The 18,108-nt window shown below is 43.3% G+C and overlaps 1 pseudogene; it reads right to left on the bottom strand.

The window, feature by feature from the left end:
- Positions 1–6,220: 6,220 nt before the first annotated feature.
- On the bottom strand, positions 6,221–14,017 carry LOC100757170 (annotated as a pseudogene).
- Between the last annotated feature and the right edge of the window lie 4,091 nt (positions 14,018–18,108).

Below are 18,108 nucleotides of genomic sequence, written 5' to 3'. Positions count from 1 at the left end.
TTTGTAAATTTGCAATGTGACATAGAAAATAAAACCCTGTTATCCCTTGCAGTTTAGAGTTTAGTATAATATATTAATAATCTTACCCTGCTGATTGTTGCTAATTATTCTTATTGCTTGTACATATGATTTGTCTTCTAGTGAGATAAGGGTGGTAAATCCAAAATTTACAACATTTTTTTCTCCTTATGCCCTCCATAGTTTTTACTTCACAAAAGTTATTACTTGGTAATAAATGAAAATTTTATTTATTTATTGTGTGTTTACATTGTGCAGGTACAGGTTCACTTATGTGTCTTTACATAAATAGACTAGACGTACACCTGAGGTATGGTTCATTAGAAGCTGTCCCCTTTGTGTTTTTTGGGCCTTTCTGAGGGACCTGTGCCCCACTGTATAAACTAGACTCTCTGACATTCACAGGGATTCTCCTGTCTCTGTCTCCCATAGGCTGGGATAATTTGTATTCACCACCATCCACTGTGTTTGTTATGTGGGTTTTAGTGATCAAACTTTACACACTGTACTGTCTACCCCGTATGACAGTAGAAGTTCCTAATGTTACAGAATCATTCTGATTTTGGGGATTCAATACTAAAATTGTTCTTTTGTCTTTGTGTGTTGGTTCATGGATTTCTCTATGCTGATCTAAACATATTTACTGTCTTTTAATTCCATTTTTGTTTAAAATTCCACTCTCCTTAATTTTGTTTGCTTTGTACAAAGTCTTTCTTTTGTACCTGTAAAATTGGGGGTTTTGTTCTGTGAGCAAAATTTGAAAGAATTTTAACAAATCAGATCAATCCTATTTCCTCCCATTTATATGAAGACTATGTTTTCAATGCTGTCTTAGTCTTCTATTGCTGTGTATTATATTTTCATGTGTATCTGTAAGTTGTATAGTCTCCAGTCTTTACAGACACTTACACACAAATACTTGCATTAGAATTTGGTTTTTTTAAATTTTAGCATTTTCTTTGTATTTTTGTCATTGTAAATAATAGTTGTCTTATATTTTCATGAATATTAGTTACTTCTCTCATTGCTCCAACTAAATACCTGACAAGAAATAAATTAAGGAAAAAGATATTTAGAAAATGTTCAGAAAGCTTTGGTCCTACCTGGCAGAGAAAGCATAGCAGCAGAATCCTGCACATTGTGGATAGTCATATTGCATCTGCAACCAAAAGTAGAGGTAAATGTTAATTTTCAGTGGACTTTGTATCCCTTTATTTGGGATGGCTTTTTGTTTTTTGTTTCTTAATTTTTAGCTTCAGCAACTGTGTGTGGTACATGCATGTATGGGTGTATACTTAGTGTATGGGTGTATGAGACTGTGTATAAGCCAGTAGTAATACATGCCTTTATCAGTCTGAGCCTTCATTTTTCCTTTTAGATAGACTTCTCATTTTACTAGAAACCCACTGTTCCAACTATGCTTTCTGGACAGCAAGCTTTTACTATCTGCCCATCTCTATCTGCAAATATAGAGATTACAAGTATGTACAGTCATTTCTTATATATTGTGTGGGTGGAATTGATTTGAACTCATATCCTCATGCTAGAACAGCAAGATTTTTTACCAACTGAACCATTTTCTCAGCCCCATGCTTTCTAATGTTTAAGTCATTTTGGTACCCCAGTCCCCTAGAATGGTGCCATGTACATGAGGTTAGATCTTCTATCCTCAGTTTCACTGGAAATGCATTCAAAGACATGCCTAGAGGTGTGTATGTGTCCTAGGTATTTCCAAATAACAGTGAAACAGACAATGAAGACAAATGATTAACTCTTATTTACCTCTCTGTATATGTCCTTGAGTGCAGATGCCTTCAGATTCCAGAAGAGGGAATCAGCACCCTTGGAATTGAGGTAGAGACCTCAGTGAGCGAACTGACATGGGACCTCGATTATGATCCACTTTAAGAGCAGTACATACTTTTTCTGTACTTGGTAAGTAAAATGCATGAAGCAGGAGTGATAGGTGGGTGACCTGTTTATTTTCTCCTGTTGTTGGAATCAGTTCCTGTGTAATGTGGTTCAGGAGTCTATGAGGGTTTACAACCCAACTGATAATTAGTAAGATCTGCCTAATGGAGTGTGTGGTTTCAGAGTTAAGAATCATTCAGTGCTGTCTAGCCAAATGTAAAGCATATGCATGTGTAATAGCTGTTTGCAGCCATTATCCCACATTTTGTATGATTTATAACAGTCTATTGATTGTTTATTTACACACATGTGAGAGCAAACAGATATCTTGGTCTCTGCAATGAGTTAACAGTTGGCATTTTGAGACTGTCCATTAATAAACTGACTGGAGTGAGTGTTCTGCTACCCAGTTCACAGTTTCTAGCCAACTTGTAAAGATTATTGTTCTATGTGTTTTAAAATGTCATGACCACGTCCCCTGCATCTAGTGACAATAATTTTTATTGACATTTATTAAAGTATTACGGATGTAAATTTTCATTTCCTGAGATCAATATACTTGCTTCTCCGTTGACTCCTCCCCCCTCCTCCTCTGTTAGCATTTAGGTATTTGTACTGAGATGCCTTTGGAGTTTTGACAGGATACATGCTTAGCTGCAGCCACTGAGCGCACCACCAGTGCATATTCACTCAGTTCCCTTTTAAAAGGGCCTTGCCCAACTTCAATCTCTCTCTCTCTCTCTCTCTCTCTCTCTCTCTCTCTTTCCTGTCTTCTGTTGCTCCTGTCTCCTGAGGCTGGTCTTCTTCCCCTCCCCCTTTTATGATCCCTTTCCCCTAATAGAAAACACCTCCTCTTGAACTCAGTCACATGGTATTTCTGTCTCTCTCTGTGTGTCTCTGTCTCTGTCTCTGTCTCTCTCTCACACTCTCTCTGAATCTCTGCCTTTAAAAAAATTACAACATCCTCTTCCTCCTCCTTCTGTGAAGATTTGATTCCTATGGATCTTTGGAAGTGTTTGAACTGTGCTACAACAAATGCCAGTTATGAAGAAATGCCACAACTCACGATACTGTGTAGAAAGCACAAGTTATTTCAGACATGGTTCTGGGCTTTTATTTGGTTTGAATGCTTTCTATCATGGGGTAGAGTGGGAAGTTTCCACCCATGTGGCATCCACTATTGGGTCAGTGTGGAGGCAGAGCATGACAAGAGAGTGTGTGAAAGGCCAAAGCTGGTTACCCTATGCCAGGTCAGAACCAGAGGTAGTCATCAAGTACAGGGTCCCACCAGTCTCTGCTGCTTTAGATGTGGAGTTTCAAGTGTGCACCACCGTGACTTGGATTTTCATGTGGCTTCTGGGAGTCCAGTTCACTGGGTGCAGACAAGCACTTCATAAACTCACCCTCAACCCTGCATGGAAGTAATTAACATGAATGTGCAGATTTTCTAATATGTTCTTAATGAATATGGCATCTGTAGTTATGGCTTCTTGGCATGACTGGCAGCATTTTTAAATGACATCCTCCATCACCATTCAACTGTTATGAACAGATTATCCATTTTACTGATCATCTCAAAACCAAATTTTTATTCCAATCATTTAATATTTAAACTTTAAATTCATTGCTTATACTCCTGTATACTTTGTTCTCTTTTTCTGTTTTATCTTGTTGTATTTTTCTGATTTCATAACATGGACACCTTAGTTTGTTTTTCTTTCTAAGGCAGACATTAACCACCACTTACTTCCCACTGACCAATGATTTATCTGACATTTACTTTCATTCATTTCTAATTTGAAATTTCCCGAGCTTATCTCTCTCTCCTTTTTTTTTTGTTTTTTCGAGACAGGGTTTCTCTGTGTAGCTTTAGAGCCTATCCTGACACTCACTCTGGAGACCAATCTGGCCTCGAACTCAGAGAGATCCACCTGCCTCTGCCTCCAGAGTGACGGGATTAAAGGCATGTGCCACCAACGTCTAGCCTGAGATTATCTTTTAACTCATGTACTATTTAGAATCATGCACTTTAATTCCTTCCTCATCTTTGCAAATTAAAAACAGTCTTGGAATGTTCTTCCCATTTGTGACTATCCATACTATAGTTTAGACTTTGCATTTGCAGAATACTGTGAATGCTTACTAATGCTGTCAGTTCTCTGAACACCACAGGAGTGACAGGTAATGTGTCGCTCTGCTTTGCACTTTTAGAGTAACCAGTAGAAAATGTCTGAAATCCATTACTTCAGATGTCAGAAGCCCATTTTCTGGATGCACCTAGAGAGACTGAAGTAGGAAGCTTGTTGATGCCCATTGTACAGTGAAATCTGAGACATCTCTTGGGGATCCAAGAGATCTAGCATCAGCCCTCAGCCAAGAGTAGAATGAAAAGTATGGGGATGTTCCCTCACATTCTTTTGAGGATTAGTGTTTTGTATAATTGATGCAAGCAAGGTTCTGGGAAGAGGAACCTCAGCTGAGAAGATTCCTCCATCAGACTGTCCTTTAGGCAATTCTGGGAGCATTTTCTTGATTACTGATAGATGTGAGAGGGCCTGGACCACTGTGGGCTGTGCCATCTCTGAAAAGTGGGTTGTAGGAAAGGAAGGCAGAGATAGCAATGAGGGATAAGCCAGTAAGCAGCATTTTTCTCTAGCCCATGCATTAACTCCAGCCTTTAGTTTCCTGTCTTGAGTTCCTGCCCTGACTTCCCTGCATGATGAAATGTAAGCTGCAAGATAAACCCTTTCCTCCCCAAGATTGTTTTGGTCATGGTGTTTATCAGAGGAATAGAAAAGTAAGACACTTGCCTCATATGTTTTCTCCTTCTGGTATTCTCCTTCAGCACATCATGAAGGACTGACATGCTGTGTCACAACAATGGACAACGAGGAGAACGTAATGCATCATGTCCCATTCCTCTTATTACACTTACTAGGAATTGTATTCCTGTCCTCATGGGGGAGATTTCACTGTTGTTTAGTGAAAACTCAGAATTCAAGGCCAATTAGCAGAACACAGGAAGACTCTGTCTCAAAAAGTAAAAGAATCTGGGGATAAATTTTGGCAGAGGAATGCTTGCCTAGCACATAGAGAGTCTTATGCTCAATCTTCAATAAAGAAAAAATAAGAGAATCCACAAAAAATGAGTCAAGGAATAGACTCTTCCTGTCACTGTCAGAGAGCATGGTGTTTGTAGACATGTAAGATGAGAGCTGGCTGAACATTTCCCAGCCGGCTACTGCCCCTTCTGTTTATATGCCAGGACTTTTCCTAGAACTACCCACACACTCAAGATGTCCCCGGCTTGTTGAGGACTGGATTTATCTTGCCACCAATGTCTTTATGGGATCAGAAAATGCTCCCTGAGTTATTGCAGAAAAATGCAATTGCTAGGCTAATTCTAGAAGCTGGGTAATGGTCCACAGGGCTGCAGGCTGTGAAGGTTTTTGAGGACACAGATGATAAGAATGTGTTCCAAGTAGTCCCTGTAAGCAGTGAGGCTTTGTGAAAGGGCAAGGCTTATGATTCTGGGGGCTGTCAGTATGCTGCATGCTCCCAGGATCAGAGGGTAAATCTAGAGAAAGACCTGGGTCTGTACCTACGCACACTAGAGTGCAGCTTCTCCAGGTTTTCCCTCACTATCTCTTCACTACATGAAGCAGTTCAGACATCAGAATGTAAGTAGCACCCTGTGTTGGATTGAAACAAAATGGCCCCCAAATTGAGGGGCACTCTCAGGACCTATGGCCTTGTTGGAGGAAGTATGTCACTGTGGAGGTGGGCTTTGAGGTCTCATATATACTCATGCCACGCCCAGTGAGACATTTCCCTTCCTGTTCCCTGCAGATCAAGATATCAAACTCTCAGTTCCTTCTCAAACACCATGTCTGCCTGCATTCTGCCATGATGATAATGGTATGAACCTTTGAACTGTAGGCAAGCCGAATAATTATTTTCCTTTACAAGAGTTGCTGTGGTCATGGTATCTATTCACAGCAATACAAACCTTAAGACATATCCCTTACAACATTTTTAACAAAACTACATTTATTCACTGTATCTTACAAATATCTAAAGTGATAATGCCCTCCGACTCCTTGCAACACCCCTCATCACTGGCTTTATTGCCCAGTGCCTCGAGCCTTCTACTACATAGCAAGAGCTGGATCAGCCCTGAGTGAGCAGGAGCTCAGTATGTTTTCTTTTTCATTTTTGGTATAGGGGTGCGGGGTGGAGGCAGAGTGAAACTCTGCCTGCTTTGAGGGGATATCCCACAGGTGGCACAGTGTCACTTCTTCCTCTTCCTCTTCCGGGTTCTTAGTGATTCAAACTTCTTCTGTTCCTGCAAAGAGTGAGTGAGCCCCAGGGCTGAGAGTGGCCCTTCAAATATCCCATGACCAAGCCCTGAGTTGGACCTCGTAGCCATAGGATTCAAGCCTCCAATAAGAGCTGGCTTCTTAGACTTGTCATTTGAAGGTGGATCAGGACAGAGGTCCCTCATCTTTGGAGATAAGGGTTTGGGGATACTAGCAGAGTCAGAGAGACCTGTATAGGGGCACAAATAGCCAGACAGTTTCCATGGCACCAGACTGTAGTGGGAACACAGGAGGAAGGACAAGCAGGGCAGCTCCTCTTTGTCCTCAATGGTTCTGCCCAGTGCCTCCTGGAACTCCTACATAGCAGAAACTCCTCTGAGGCTCAATGAACATCTGGACCCTGGGATTTGGGGATGGGGTCCTCTGCCATAGGGAATAACAGTGGACCCAATGTCTCCCTGTGAGGGTAAACACTGACTATTTTGGAAGACAGTAGGCCTAGGCCCCCCTATTTATGCATTGGTAGCTCTAGGACACTGATGATCTAAAGAAGGCACCGGTGAGGAATGTTTCTGTGCAATGGTCCCTCTTTGGGGACCATAGCCTTCTCTCTTTGCACCTTGGCAGACAGTTGGTACAGAAGTATTGGAAAGTATCTGAGGGGCACCAGGGTTCAGAGGTGCCCTCTTACAGCCTTTATTCTTCAAAGCCAGGTAATGCTCTTCCACCAGCTGCAGGAGGAATGGGGCATATAAGATTCATCCCAGGCTGGAAGGCTCAGGGGGCAAAATATTTGGGTAGAGGTAGCCAAGGGGATAGTCAATTGTCTCTTAGTGTCAGAGACCGAGGGTCTGCTGGATGACTTGCTTGGTTACTTGCTGATATGCAATTCACCCCCTCCTCATGTCCATACCTTCATCCCACTCTGGGTGAAGCCCCAGGCAGGATTCTTTGACTTCCTATAGGCCACATGGTTGTTATGAGCAAGATCCTCTCCTTTTCCTGTCCACATGGTGTCCTTCAGCACCCAACTCTAATTGGGGTCCTCCTTGCCCCACCCAGTTTGCCTAATGCCTCCCTGTATCCTGTCTGCCTGGTGTCTGCTTGCCTCTTGCCTACACATCACTTCTGTTTTTGTTGTCCGTGGTGTTTACCCTTCCCTAGCTACCTGCTCAACACTGAATTCTTCCTCATACTCCAGCTCCTTCATTAGAGACAAGATGTCCATCTCTGGCTTGGAAGATAGGGTTTCTGCCATAAATTGGGGGTTTATTATGTCCTCCACCTATAAATAGAAAGAGAAGAATTGAGCACTTCAGAGTACAGGGAGTTCTATGTTGCTGCCAAGTCATGATGACAACCAACGCATGCGCGCGCGCGCGCACACACACACACACACACACACACACACACACACACACACACACACGATATATATACTTATCATCATGACTTGGCAGCAACATATATATATATATATATATATATATATATATATATATATGTTGAGCCCTGAATGGAGGGAAGCAGGCTCAGGCTCAGTTACAAGGACTGGGATGACAAACTCAGAATCTGGCCCACACCATGGCTCCAGGTGCAGCTCACTTGGTCAAGGAAGTGTTTATGGGAGCACAGCTCATCAATGTATCTCAGGACTCCTGCATCTGAGTAGAATTCATCTTCTTCATGCTCTGGCTCACTGTTCTCCTCTTGCACTTTTTCTGTGGGCTCTCCTGTGTATAACTGTGGAAGCCTCTCTAGCCAGTCCATAATATCCATGTACTCCTGCATGGCTTCAGGTGGAATTTCCATGGGTGCCTCAGTCTTTTGTAATTGCCTGTGACTGAGTACTTGGAAGCAGGCAGGGCCAGACTTGGAATCAGTCTTCATGGAGTTGCAGGCTAGGAGATAGGAGAACATGATGATAAATAGATATGGTTTAGTTCCACACGAATCATGCCATGTAGAACATAGTTCAGAGGAACCACAATGTCCTAGGGTAAGCCAAACCTAAAGATCTGTGAGAGGGGACATTGCAAAGGGTTGATATGTCTAGGATAGTCATGTGGGAGAGTATTTGGAGCCACCAATATTTCCGGTATGCTCCAAACTCATTGGCCAGGTCCTGATTGTAAGGTGTTTGTGTCCTTAGAGAGTTAGGACAGAGATAATCAATGATGGTAGTCCGCTCAATGAATACAGAGTTCAAGACTAAGGGCTGCAATGTCCCCCAGGCTACATAGAAAATGCCCTAACCTGAAGGAAGAAGCCTATTTTCAGGGCAAAAACACATTTTGACTGATTTCACCTCTGCATAGAGACCTAAAGTTATGTGATCCCTACCTGGTTCCTCAAACACCTCAGGAGCTGGGGGCCTTTGAGGATCTTGCCTTGTGATTGTAAGAACTTGGCTCTTGATACTTCTCATCATCTCCAGCCTTGAATTCTCCATCTCCAGTCTTGAATTCTCATTCTCTTCTGCACTCTCAAATTCTGTAAACCTAAGGATGAAGGAGGGCAGGATCCAACCAAGAGATTACTAATGGTGATCATGTGTGCAGGGTCTTGGGATGATCTGGTACAATCCCATGAAGTTGCTGATCTTGGAACATAACCACATCTCTGGGGGCACACTATATCCATTGGTATTTGTGGGAATCAAAAAAGTTTGAGATGGCCCAAGAAGAGCTTTCATGTGACTCTTACTTAAGGCCTATCTTGACCTTGCCTAGAGCCACACAGAAGCCTAGATGGCCACAGATATGACTGATGAAGTACATCAGGGATCTTGAACCAGATCCAGAGATGCTGAAGCAGAGGGTGGGAGAGCTGGAATGACCTGGGAGACAAGGGCAAGGAGATGCCAGGAGAATGTAGAAGGGAAACTGAGAGGTGTGGTTGCTTCCCTCTGAGATCTGTTTGTTGGCTTTTATGCATGACAGTATCACACTGAGCAAAGACATGAAGACCTGATTTCATGAAATTCATGTCCTCAGATGTGTAAGAGGCTTCCTTACTTTCTGCATGCTTCTGTTCACAACCACTCCAGGTACATGAGGATACGACTGAGGCCACCATATTGGGATACAGTAGTCTCTACTGTCAAAAAGCAGTGGCTCAGTGCCAGGCAGTTGACTTAAGACTTGTGGAGCATGTTTGCAATGTACAATCCATTGTGCTGGAGGAGACCCGACAGGGTTGGAATGGGTCAGTTTTTCAACTCTGACCTTCTAAAGAAAAGCATGGGATAGATTCATGGCCAATAAGGTCAGAAATGCTGAGACCATGGGGCAGATAGCTCAGCACTCCAGGAAGTGAGAACAGAATAGTGGACCTCATGGATTACCACCAGGGTCCCAAGTATTGGGTAATCCTCCTGGCAGTGTGTGGGTGTCAAACTCTCCAGACCAAGCTCCAACTGAGGAGTACCCACAACATATGCCCTCCTCCAGAATGCTGACTCAACAGCCCCAACCATGTTAAACATTTCTCCACACACCCTGCTTCAATATTCCCTTGACTCACTTTTCAGCCATCTCAAAGAAGATCATCCGGCCATAGTTGCTTATACACTGCCATTCCTGCAGACCCCTCCACAGGCCCTCCTCCACATTCATGGTGGGCTTCCTCTGGGCCAGTGACCGAAGCACTGAACTGTAATTCATTAGAACCACTCAACCCAATAATCTTGACCCAGCAGTCCCTCCCCAAGATGCATCTATAACCTTGAGTCAGAATAAAGTCAGCTTCTAGGAACTCCTAACCATGCAGCAGACATAAACACAAAGATTTATGTCTATTTGCCAGCCTGCCATGTGAGTCTCCTTCTATCACTGTGTGTGGAAGAATGCATGGAGCTTATTTCCCAACATGGAAGTGGGGGTGACAAAATCAAAGTGAAATTCAATAGAAATGGGGCCTTGGTTTGTAACCAACCTTAGGTCATGATGTGGGCTCTCAGGTTGGGAGAGTGCTCTTCTTCGAATTGAGAAGAGGCCTCCCCAAGTTTTCTTTTAGTACTGTGAGACAGCCATGGAGACTGAATCAGAACTGGCTCTTCAAGGTCTTGCCTGGGTCTCCAGTGTCCAGAACTGTGAGATAACAGTGCTTGTGGATTCAGTCTTCTAGTCTACCTGGTGATGTACCTGAGCTGACTGGCAAAATGCACAGAATGATCTGGAACCTAGGGTCGATGACTGAGGCATTGGTGCAAATCCCTGCTGGAGATAAACATGGAGCAAAGATACCAAAATTTTCCCCAGGGAAGGTTTGGAGCCTTTGTGGCTTAAGGGAAATTCCTTAGACGGTGGGGTGAGGGACAAATGTACAGGTCTTTCTGGAGTCCAGCACTATTCCCCATCCTGGTTGTGACATGCTGTGGGCCCTAAACACTAAGGTCAGTGCTAGAAGATAAAATGCTAAGGCAAAAAAAACTACCAAATGGAATGAAAGGCCTAAATCCAAACCCTAGATTTCTGGGACTCCAGGATCCCCCATGTGACACCTCTATTTCTCAGATTGTGATTCTCTGGAGTGGTTCTGTCACCTTCAGCACCTTCCATGTCCACCACACACTCAAAATGTTGGAGCCCAGTAGGACATTCCAGGCACAGGTGACACTCACATGAGGAAGCAGGAGAAAGCTGACACATCTGGAGTCCTGGACAGGTGCCGCTGGACCAGAGTCTTGATATGCTGCCAGCACTGGATATTCCCATAGACACTGTCTTGTTTGGACAAGCAGTTTTCTGGGAAGCTGTTTTGAACATTGACTGTTCCACTCTCTCCAACTGATCCTTTTGAAGGTCGTGCTGAGTTCACTGGGGACCGGACAGGAACCAACTGGACAACTGGCTGTGTTGTGGGAGCGTGAGAGCCCAGTTCCCACAATTCTTCTTGGGGCTGGAAGGCCGAAGCAATTTGAGCATTTATGAAGGAATTTTTCTCAGGTGTTGTCATGAAGTGTGAAGCAGGGCCCCCTATAACCACACCTTGGGTCACAGGGACATTACAATTGAGGGACTCCTCTGTGAGGACAATGTTTGCATTGGGCATGGGCTGTACAGGCCTGCTTAGTGTCCCCACTTGCACAATGTTCAGAGGTACAGCTGTATCCAGAGTCGTACTACCATCTTCTGCCACCAAAGACGTCCCAGGCAAGGCAGATAACACTAGGGGATTTCAGGGAGAGATGCCTCCATTCAGGAGGTTTGCTGGGGGCTCCCAGAATAATCGGAGTGTTGGCTGGGGGGCAGATGGGAGAAAGGCAGGGTATCAAATGTAGACATGGAGGCATCGAGGTGGACAGTCATGTTCTGTCCCAATGAAGATGCTGGAAAGATAAATACAAACAGGAGGGCAGCTCTCTAGTCCTGGTAGTCAATGGTAATTTGGGGAGGGTCATGGGGAAGAGGAGATTGTACTGTTTGCAGATGTCCCCTAGGGAATTCCCTGCTCGGTTCATCTGACTGAGCATTGTTCCAGCAGACATCTTCCTCTCCATTCTCCAACATTCCCTGATTGCTGCTGTGGAGAGGAGCCCTCGGCTTTCGCACCCCTGAGAGACTCTTTTGGGAATCCCTGGCAGAAAACTCATCAGCGTACTAGCTCTCTCCCTAGAGATGGATCAGTGTGACTCTGTCTGGACCATTATGCCAGTAATGATGCTCGTGGGAGGCAAGGAACCATCAATGAGGGCCAGTTTCCCAAAGGGCCTCTGTAAAGGTGGCAGGTTTCAAATATTTTAACCTCAATCCCATCTGAGTGTTCCTTCCACACTCTCAAACCCTCCTCCCTTTCTAGTCCAGCACTGCAAACCAAAACCACCTCTGTGCTACCCTCCAAGCCAGAACTCCGGAATCCTGGAGGCAACCCCTTAGCATTTCCTACCTATGCTGCTCGTGTCCCTCACCTAATGCCTCCCACAGAGAACAGCAATGGTATAGATTCTGGAAGTTCCACACTGCCTTGATCCACATCGATCCACACTGTCATTGGCGGATGTTTCACAGCACTTGCATGTAAGATACCTATGCAGTTCCCTGCTACCTTGTCCTTGCAAGCCCAGCAGTGGTGAGTGAAGGGGCTGCCACGGGGTTTCTGTGTATTATCACAGTCACTAGTATTATCAAAGATGGCCATGAAATGAAAACCACATGTGGTCCCTCACTTGTGAGTTCCCACCAATATAAAGAATATTTTGGTGTTTGGGTATAGTCCATATAAATGAATGCGTTTGGGGTTGGGTATAGTCATGAGCCAGGTGACAAGTGGGAAGACGTTGTTGGAAATTATTTCTGTTAAGTAGGAACACAGGAGGGCCACCCTCAAAGAGAGCCACGTCCAAACTCTTGCACATGATGGCCAGGACACATGTCCTAGCTCTGCTTAACAGTAACACAGAACATGATCCAAGACAACTTCTACTCTCTAAATCCTCAGTAAAAGGATCCAACCACTTCAGAACCCAACCAAACCAACAGCACTCCAGGTCCCTTCCCTGAGTGAAAGTAGCATTGGGGAAGAGAGGCTTCCTGTCAGTTACATGATGGGCTAAGAGAACTGCACACATACTCCTGAGACAGCACCTCTAAACTGATATTTTAAAAAGTTGTGTAATGATTCAGGCATTTATGCTGGCCTGTCCCTGTCACCAGCAGAATGACCTCAGGCCTGGTCGGCCCAGGTGCAAAAACCCCTTTAAAAGAAAGACCTCTGCCCGCTTACGATCTCTTTCCGGCCCTCTCTTTAATGCTGTCTTTCTGCTCTCTGATTCCTGATCTCTCTCTCCCTCTCTCACCACTCTCTCTCTCTCTCTCTCTCTCTCTCTCTCTCTCTCTCTCTGTCTTTCACATCATTCCCTTGGGGCAGATAGGACTTTTCCTGCCTTCCTCTTGTCTTATGTCCTGTCTGCGTCTCTGTGTCTGTGTCTCTTTACCTGTTTTCTCACACCCCATTTTCTGATGAAACTTCTCACTAGGGTCTGTCTGCCTAGTGTGTTTGTCCCTCTGCCTCTATCACCCTCAACTGCTATGGAATCTACCAAGGTTCCCCTCAAGCTTTACCAAAACAAGTAGGTCTAAAAGTTGAGAGCAATCACCCATTTCTTTGTTAGTCAACATTTCCTAACTGCTCTGCTTCTGAAGACATCAAATACATGGTGATGGAGAAGCCTTCCTCCATGGGAAGGCATGAGCGACTCTGGGCTGCCAGTTTTTAGCGTAACCTCCATCCCCACAGAGATGACCCCAATGGGCTGTTTCCTGCCTGGCCATTTCTCTGCACTGTCCTTCTAAGTTCTAGGGTGGCCCAGTTAAATTTCTGAGATCCATAATATCATAGCACAAGTTCTAGAAGCTTGGAGATATGACCCATAGCTCAATTGTTGCCCACAAATATTCCCTGAGACACCACAGTGAATCACTCCACCACATCTGTAAACTGTGCTTAGTAGACCTGCCTGCCACACAGGAATAGCCAGTCTAGGTCATTGTATCTTCTGCTCAAGTGTGTTTCCTTGTGTCAACTTAGTTCCACCATGGGCTCTGTTCATCCTGCCATAAGCTTTGTCAGCTTCCAAGGTGAGATGTCCTTGCAGAAGTCCAGAGCTGTTTTGTACCCACTCCCTTGGTCCATTCAGTCATTGCTAGTAAAAGATTTAAACTGCCAGTGGCAGGGACTCAGGTGCTACACACTGATACTCCAGGCTTGCCTTCTGAAGTTATTCCTAAAGGCTTGGACTGTAACCATGCCTGTCTGCTAGGACTCATGGTGATCAATCTCAGAGGAATCATGCCAAGAGTCACAAATATGTGCCAGAGGCACAAGAGACCCAGCAACAGCTTTGAAAAGTTTGAAAGTAAACAGCTCCGAATGTGGCATTGAGCATTCTACAGTGGGGGAGGGGCAGAGAGTAAAACAGGGCTGGGACATTCTGTGAGGGGTTGCTGCAGGTGCATGAGAATCTTGGGATCAGTTAAAATGATGCATCCTTGTTTGAGGAGATTGCACATATGTGGTCTTCGCCTCTAGGCACATTTTAAAGGTTTCTTACAGTCACAGCACACTGGGGTCACCAGTGCCCTCTTCCTTCATTTTGTCTTTAGTAGACCTTGTTTTATTCCTCCATCCTGAGTCCCGAATCACTCCTACTGAGCGTAGGCTCCTGAATATTTTTACAATGTTTACACTTACTCAACCAATTATATATTCAGACAAATATAGAGAGAGGGTCTAAGCAACAGAGCCAGACATATTTGTAATTATGATCTTGGGAGATCCTTGGATCATCCTGCTGTGTGCATATCATTCTTCATGAAGCAGTCCTTGTGTGTCCAGCCAGGGCAGTGCTGGGATGTCTGCACCCTGCAGCATGACAGTCTCAGTCACCCTTTTGCTAGACTCTCCATCCCATCAAGGCTTTGCTCTGCATAAGTAACCCATGGGACTCAAATTGAAAATACTTCTGTTTCCATCGGTGGTATTGAGTCCTTTTATTGCAAACAGATATTTGACAATTAAAAATCTGTTCTCCACCACAAAAAGTAATCTGTAAGCTTATGTGATAAATGGCCCCTCCTGAGCTCCTCAATGGGAACAGGGTTAAATTGGAGGGACAGGAAGAGAAGAAATATCCTTCTAATCCAAAACACAGGGGCTCAAGGCTCCCATTTTCCAGGCATAGAAACCCATTACCTGTGTACATTTTGACAAAGCCAAGGTTCCATTTGCTATTGCCCAATACTGATTTTTGTGTGTGAATGTGCCCACTTTATTCTTAGCGCCAGTAGGATCCTGGATTCACTAGCTGTAGGCTTCCATCTTGGTTTTTTATATACCTGTGTCCTTTCTATCATGTTTCCTGGTTGCATAACTGACTTAATAGAATTCACCTTAGGAATTGTTAATGTTATGTTGCTAAAGCAAACGTCATTCACAACATATAATATTTGCATTCGTATGACCATTGCACAGACTTGAGATGACATTGCAATGCATATTGGGTAAAAGACCCAAATGTTCTACACTGTGGTAAGCTGTTTGCATCTTGCATATTGGGAGTTTTTGACATCAATTGATAAGACACCAAGTGCCGGCTTTCAGTAGCATGAAATGTTTGATATTCTATCATAAAAGAACTTTGCATTAGATCATTTTCCTCCTTTATAGGATAGTGTCTGTTCTGAACATGAATAAGGTGGCTCAGGCTAGGTACAATGCTTCAATATTTGGTAAATTAAGCATGCATTTGGCTTGTGATAATTTCTGATGATGATACTGCATTGTAACTGAAGGTGCAGGTCTCTTTCATTGTGGGGGCATGGTTGTTGCACCCCTTTAAAGAAAGCTGGTCTGGTTCCTAAGTTAACATTTTGTCTCATGTTGTGAGAGGAAGGGTTGCTAGGAAATGGTTGAGGAGGGAGGTGGACTCAGAATCCAGAGAGCTGCCACAGAAGCTGTTGAGTGCAAGCCCTACCTCCCTGGTAGGAGTCAGTAGTGTTCCTGATGTGGCAGGGGTTTGGGCCAGAAGAGAGAGTCAGAGGAACCCAGACTATCAAGTCTCAATTAAAGATAGGATGACACTGATTTCGTTAGAAACATTTGTGAACTGGAATTATTAGCAGAGATCTCCTTCTGAAAAAGATTTTAACATAGTGGATGTTATAGGAAGAACCTAGAGGAGGATTCGAGGTAAATCTTGACTCAGAGTGTCTCTTGGGTCTGATTTTTTTTTAATTTTGGCTACCAGTGTTCCTTATGGGAGCTTTCAGAAAGTATGGGAGTGGACATGCTAATATTTTTGAACGGTGCAAAGGAGACATGCCATCTTTAGAACTAAACCTCTTTAACAGCTTAGGGTAAGGATGCTAAATGCATTCGTAGAAGGTCTGTAATAACTGCTTTTAAGGAAGGATGGTTTCCAGGTTCTGTGAGGAGGCCAGCCGGGAGGTGGTCAGCATTCCTCGAGCATTATTTTCCTCTCCTGCAAAGCTCTATGTTTCACCTGAGCCCTCCTGTTTACACATGCTATTGGAGTTCCAGTGCAAGCTCCTCCATCCTCCCTCTGCTCCCTGCATCTGTTCCTTTTGCTCTCTGTGAGACACAAGTGCTCAGCACAGCACGAGCTCACTGGAACAAGTATGGAGGATGCTGGAGAAAGCACACACCTCTAAACGTTTGGCGAATATGGCAGTGTCCAGAATATGTTACATTAAAATAGGTAATGGAAAGTCGGGTCTAACTTCCTGGGCATTCAGTCACCACTGTTGCTGGCCCTTGACAGTTATTTCTTTGTATCTTGCATACCTGAACCCCTGGGAGTTTTTATACTACTGGCATTGGCAAGTGCCCAGTCCGGGGCTTCTTAACATCATTCTGTAGGCTGTCAGGATTTGATGTGTGTGTGTTGGGGGTGGATAGGCAGAGTTAATAAATGAGGTATGAACTTTGAAAGTGTACCTCAGCCATGTCCCCTAAATTCTCAGGAAGCTTCCAAAGTGTTTGAAATCATTATTCAGTTGAGCAAACAAATTGCTCATGTTGTTTAAAAATGGGTGAATTTTGACACATAAGCATAGATATCTGCCAGAATTATAACCTTCATGTTGTAGTGTTGTAGATCCTTTAGTTGCTATTGATGCCTGTGACTTTCACAATTGAATAACTGGCCTTTAAAAGTCAGTCTTGTATCTCCTTTTGGACATTAAGGGTGGCAATAATAATAATAATAATAATAATAATAATAATAATAATAATAATAAAACCATTCTGGGAAAATCAGATGTGTAAAAGGAATTTACTACAAAGCCTATTTTATTATTAAATTGTATTCAACTATTAAGTAATTGTGTGTGTGTGTGTGTGTGTGTGTGTTTGTGTGTGTGTGTGTGTGTGTGTGTGTGTGTGTGTGTGTGTGTGTGTGTGTGATTTTTGGGAATGAGAATTGTGGGGTGATTTTTTGTGTGTAATTTGGTGGTGTGCTTGCTGAGTTTATGAGGGAGAAACTCAGAGTATTATGATTTGCTGTACAATTTTAGGATATAAAATTGGGAGTAATTATGAATTTGTAATTTTACATCATGAGTGGTGAGAATCTAATGTGTGTATTCTCATGTGGCGATGGTCTTTGTTTGGATATTTGTAATTAGGGGATTTTGGTTGTGTGTGGAGCTTTTTTATATGTAGACAATGTGAGTTAACCTTGGATTTCGGATTAGGTATCTGTAATTTGAGTTTCAGAATATTTTATTTCTTTTTTCCCTTGAAAGTTGAGATAGTTTCATTTGTTGTGGAGCTTGGAAGAAATGTGTTCACATTGGGCAAGAAATAAGTGCATGTGGACAATGTTAAGAAATTGTTCATATTTATGTGGCAATACAAAAGGGAGAATATTATTGGGAAAATGTAGGGTTATTTGTATACTTAGAATGTCATGGATGGTTACAGGATTTGTCTACTGTGATTTTAGCATCTGAAGGCAGGCACATGACCAGTTTATTTTGGGGGGCATGGGGTTTGTAGAATGTAGAATGGTTTGTACACTTGTAGTGCCAGATTCATGTGGTTCTATATTTGACAGAGGGAGGATTTATTTCTTTGTGATATTCAAAGTATGTCATCTCATTTATGCAAGTGATGAGATTGCACATTTGTGGGCAGATGTATTTGCACATTTGTAGTGTTATATTATGTTTGATGCACGTGGAGAAATCTATGAGAAAGGAGTTTACATTTTCTTGTATGGCTTATGAATGTTTGTATTTTCTATGTATGTTTAGATTTTTCTGTGGAGAATGTTTAGGCAATGAAATGTTTACTAGAGTGACATGGCAGTTTGGATAAAGGTTTTCTGATGTTCTAC

This window comes from Cricetulus griseus, unplaced genomic scaffold, assembly GCF_003668045.3.
Source record: "Cricetulus griseus strain 17A/GY unplaced genomic scaffold, alternate assembly CriGri-PICRH-1.0 unplaced_scaffold_5, whole genome shotgun sequence".
Taxonomy (NCBI): Eukaryota; Metazoa; Chordata; class Mammalia; order Rodentia; family Cricetidae; genus Cricetulus; species Cricetulus griseus.
Note: the sequence above shows the minus strand (reverse complement) of the source record. Positions and strands in the feature narration are given on the sequence as shown.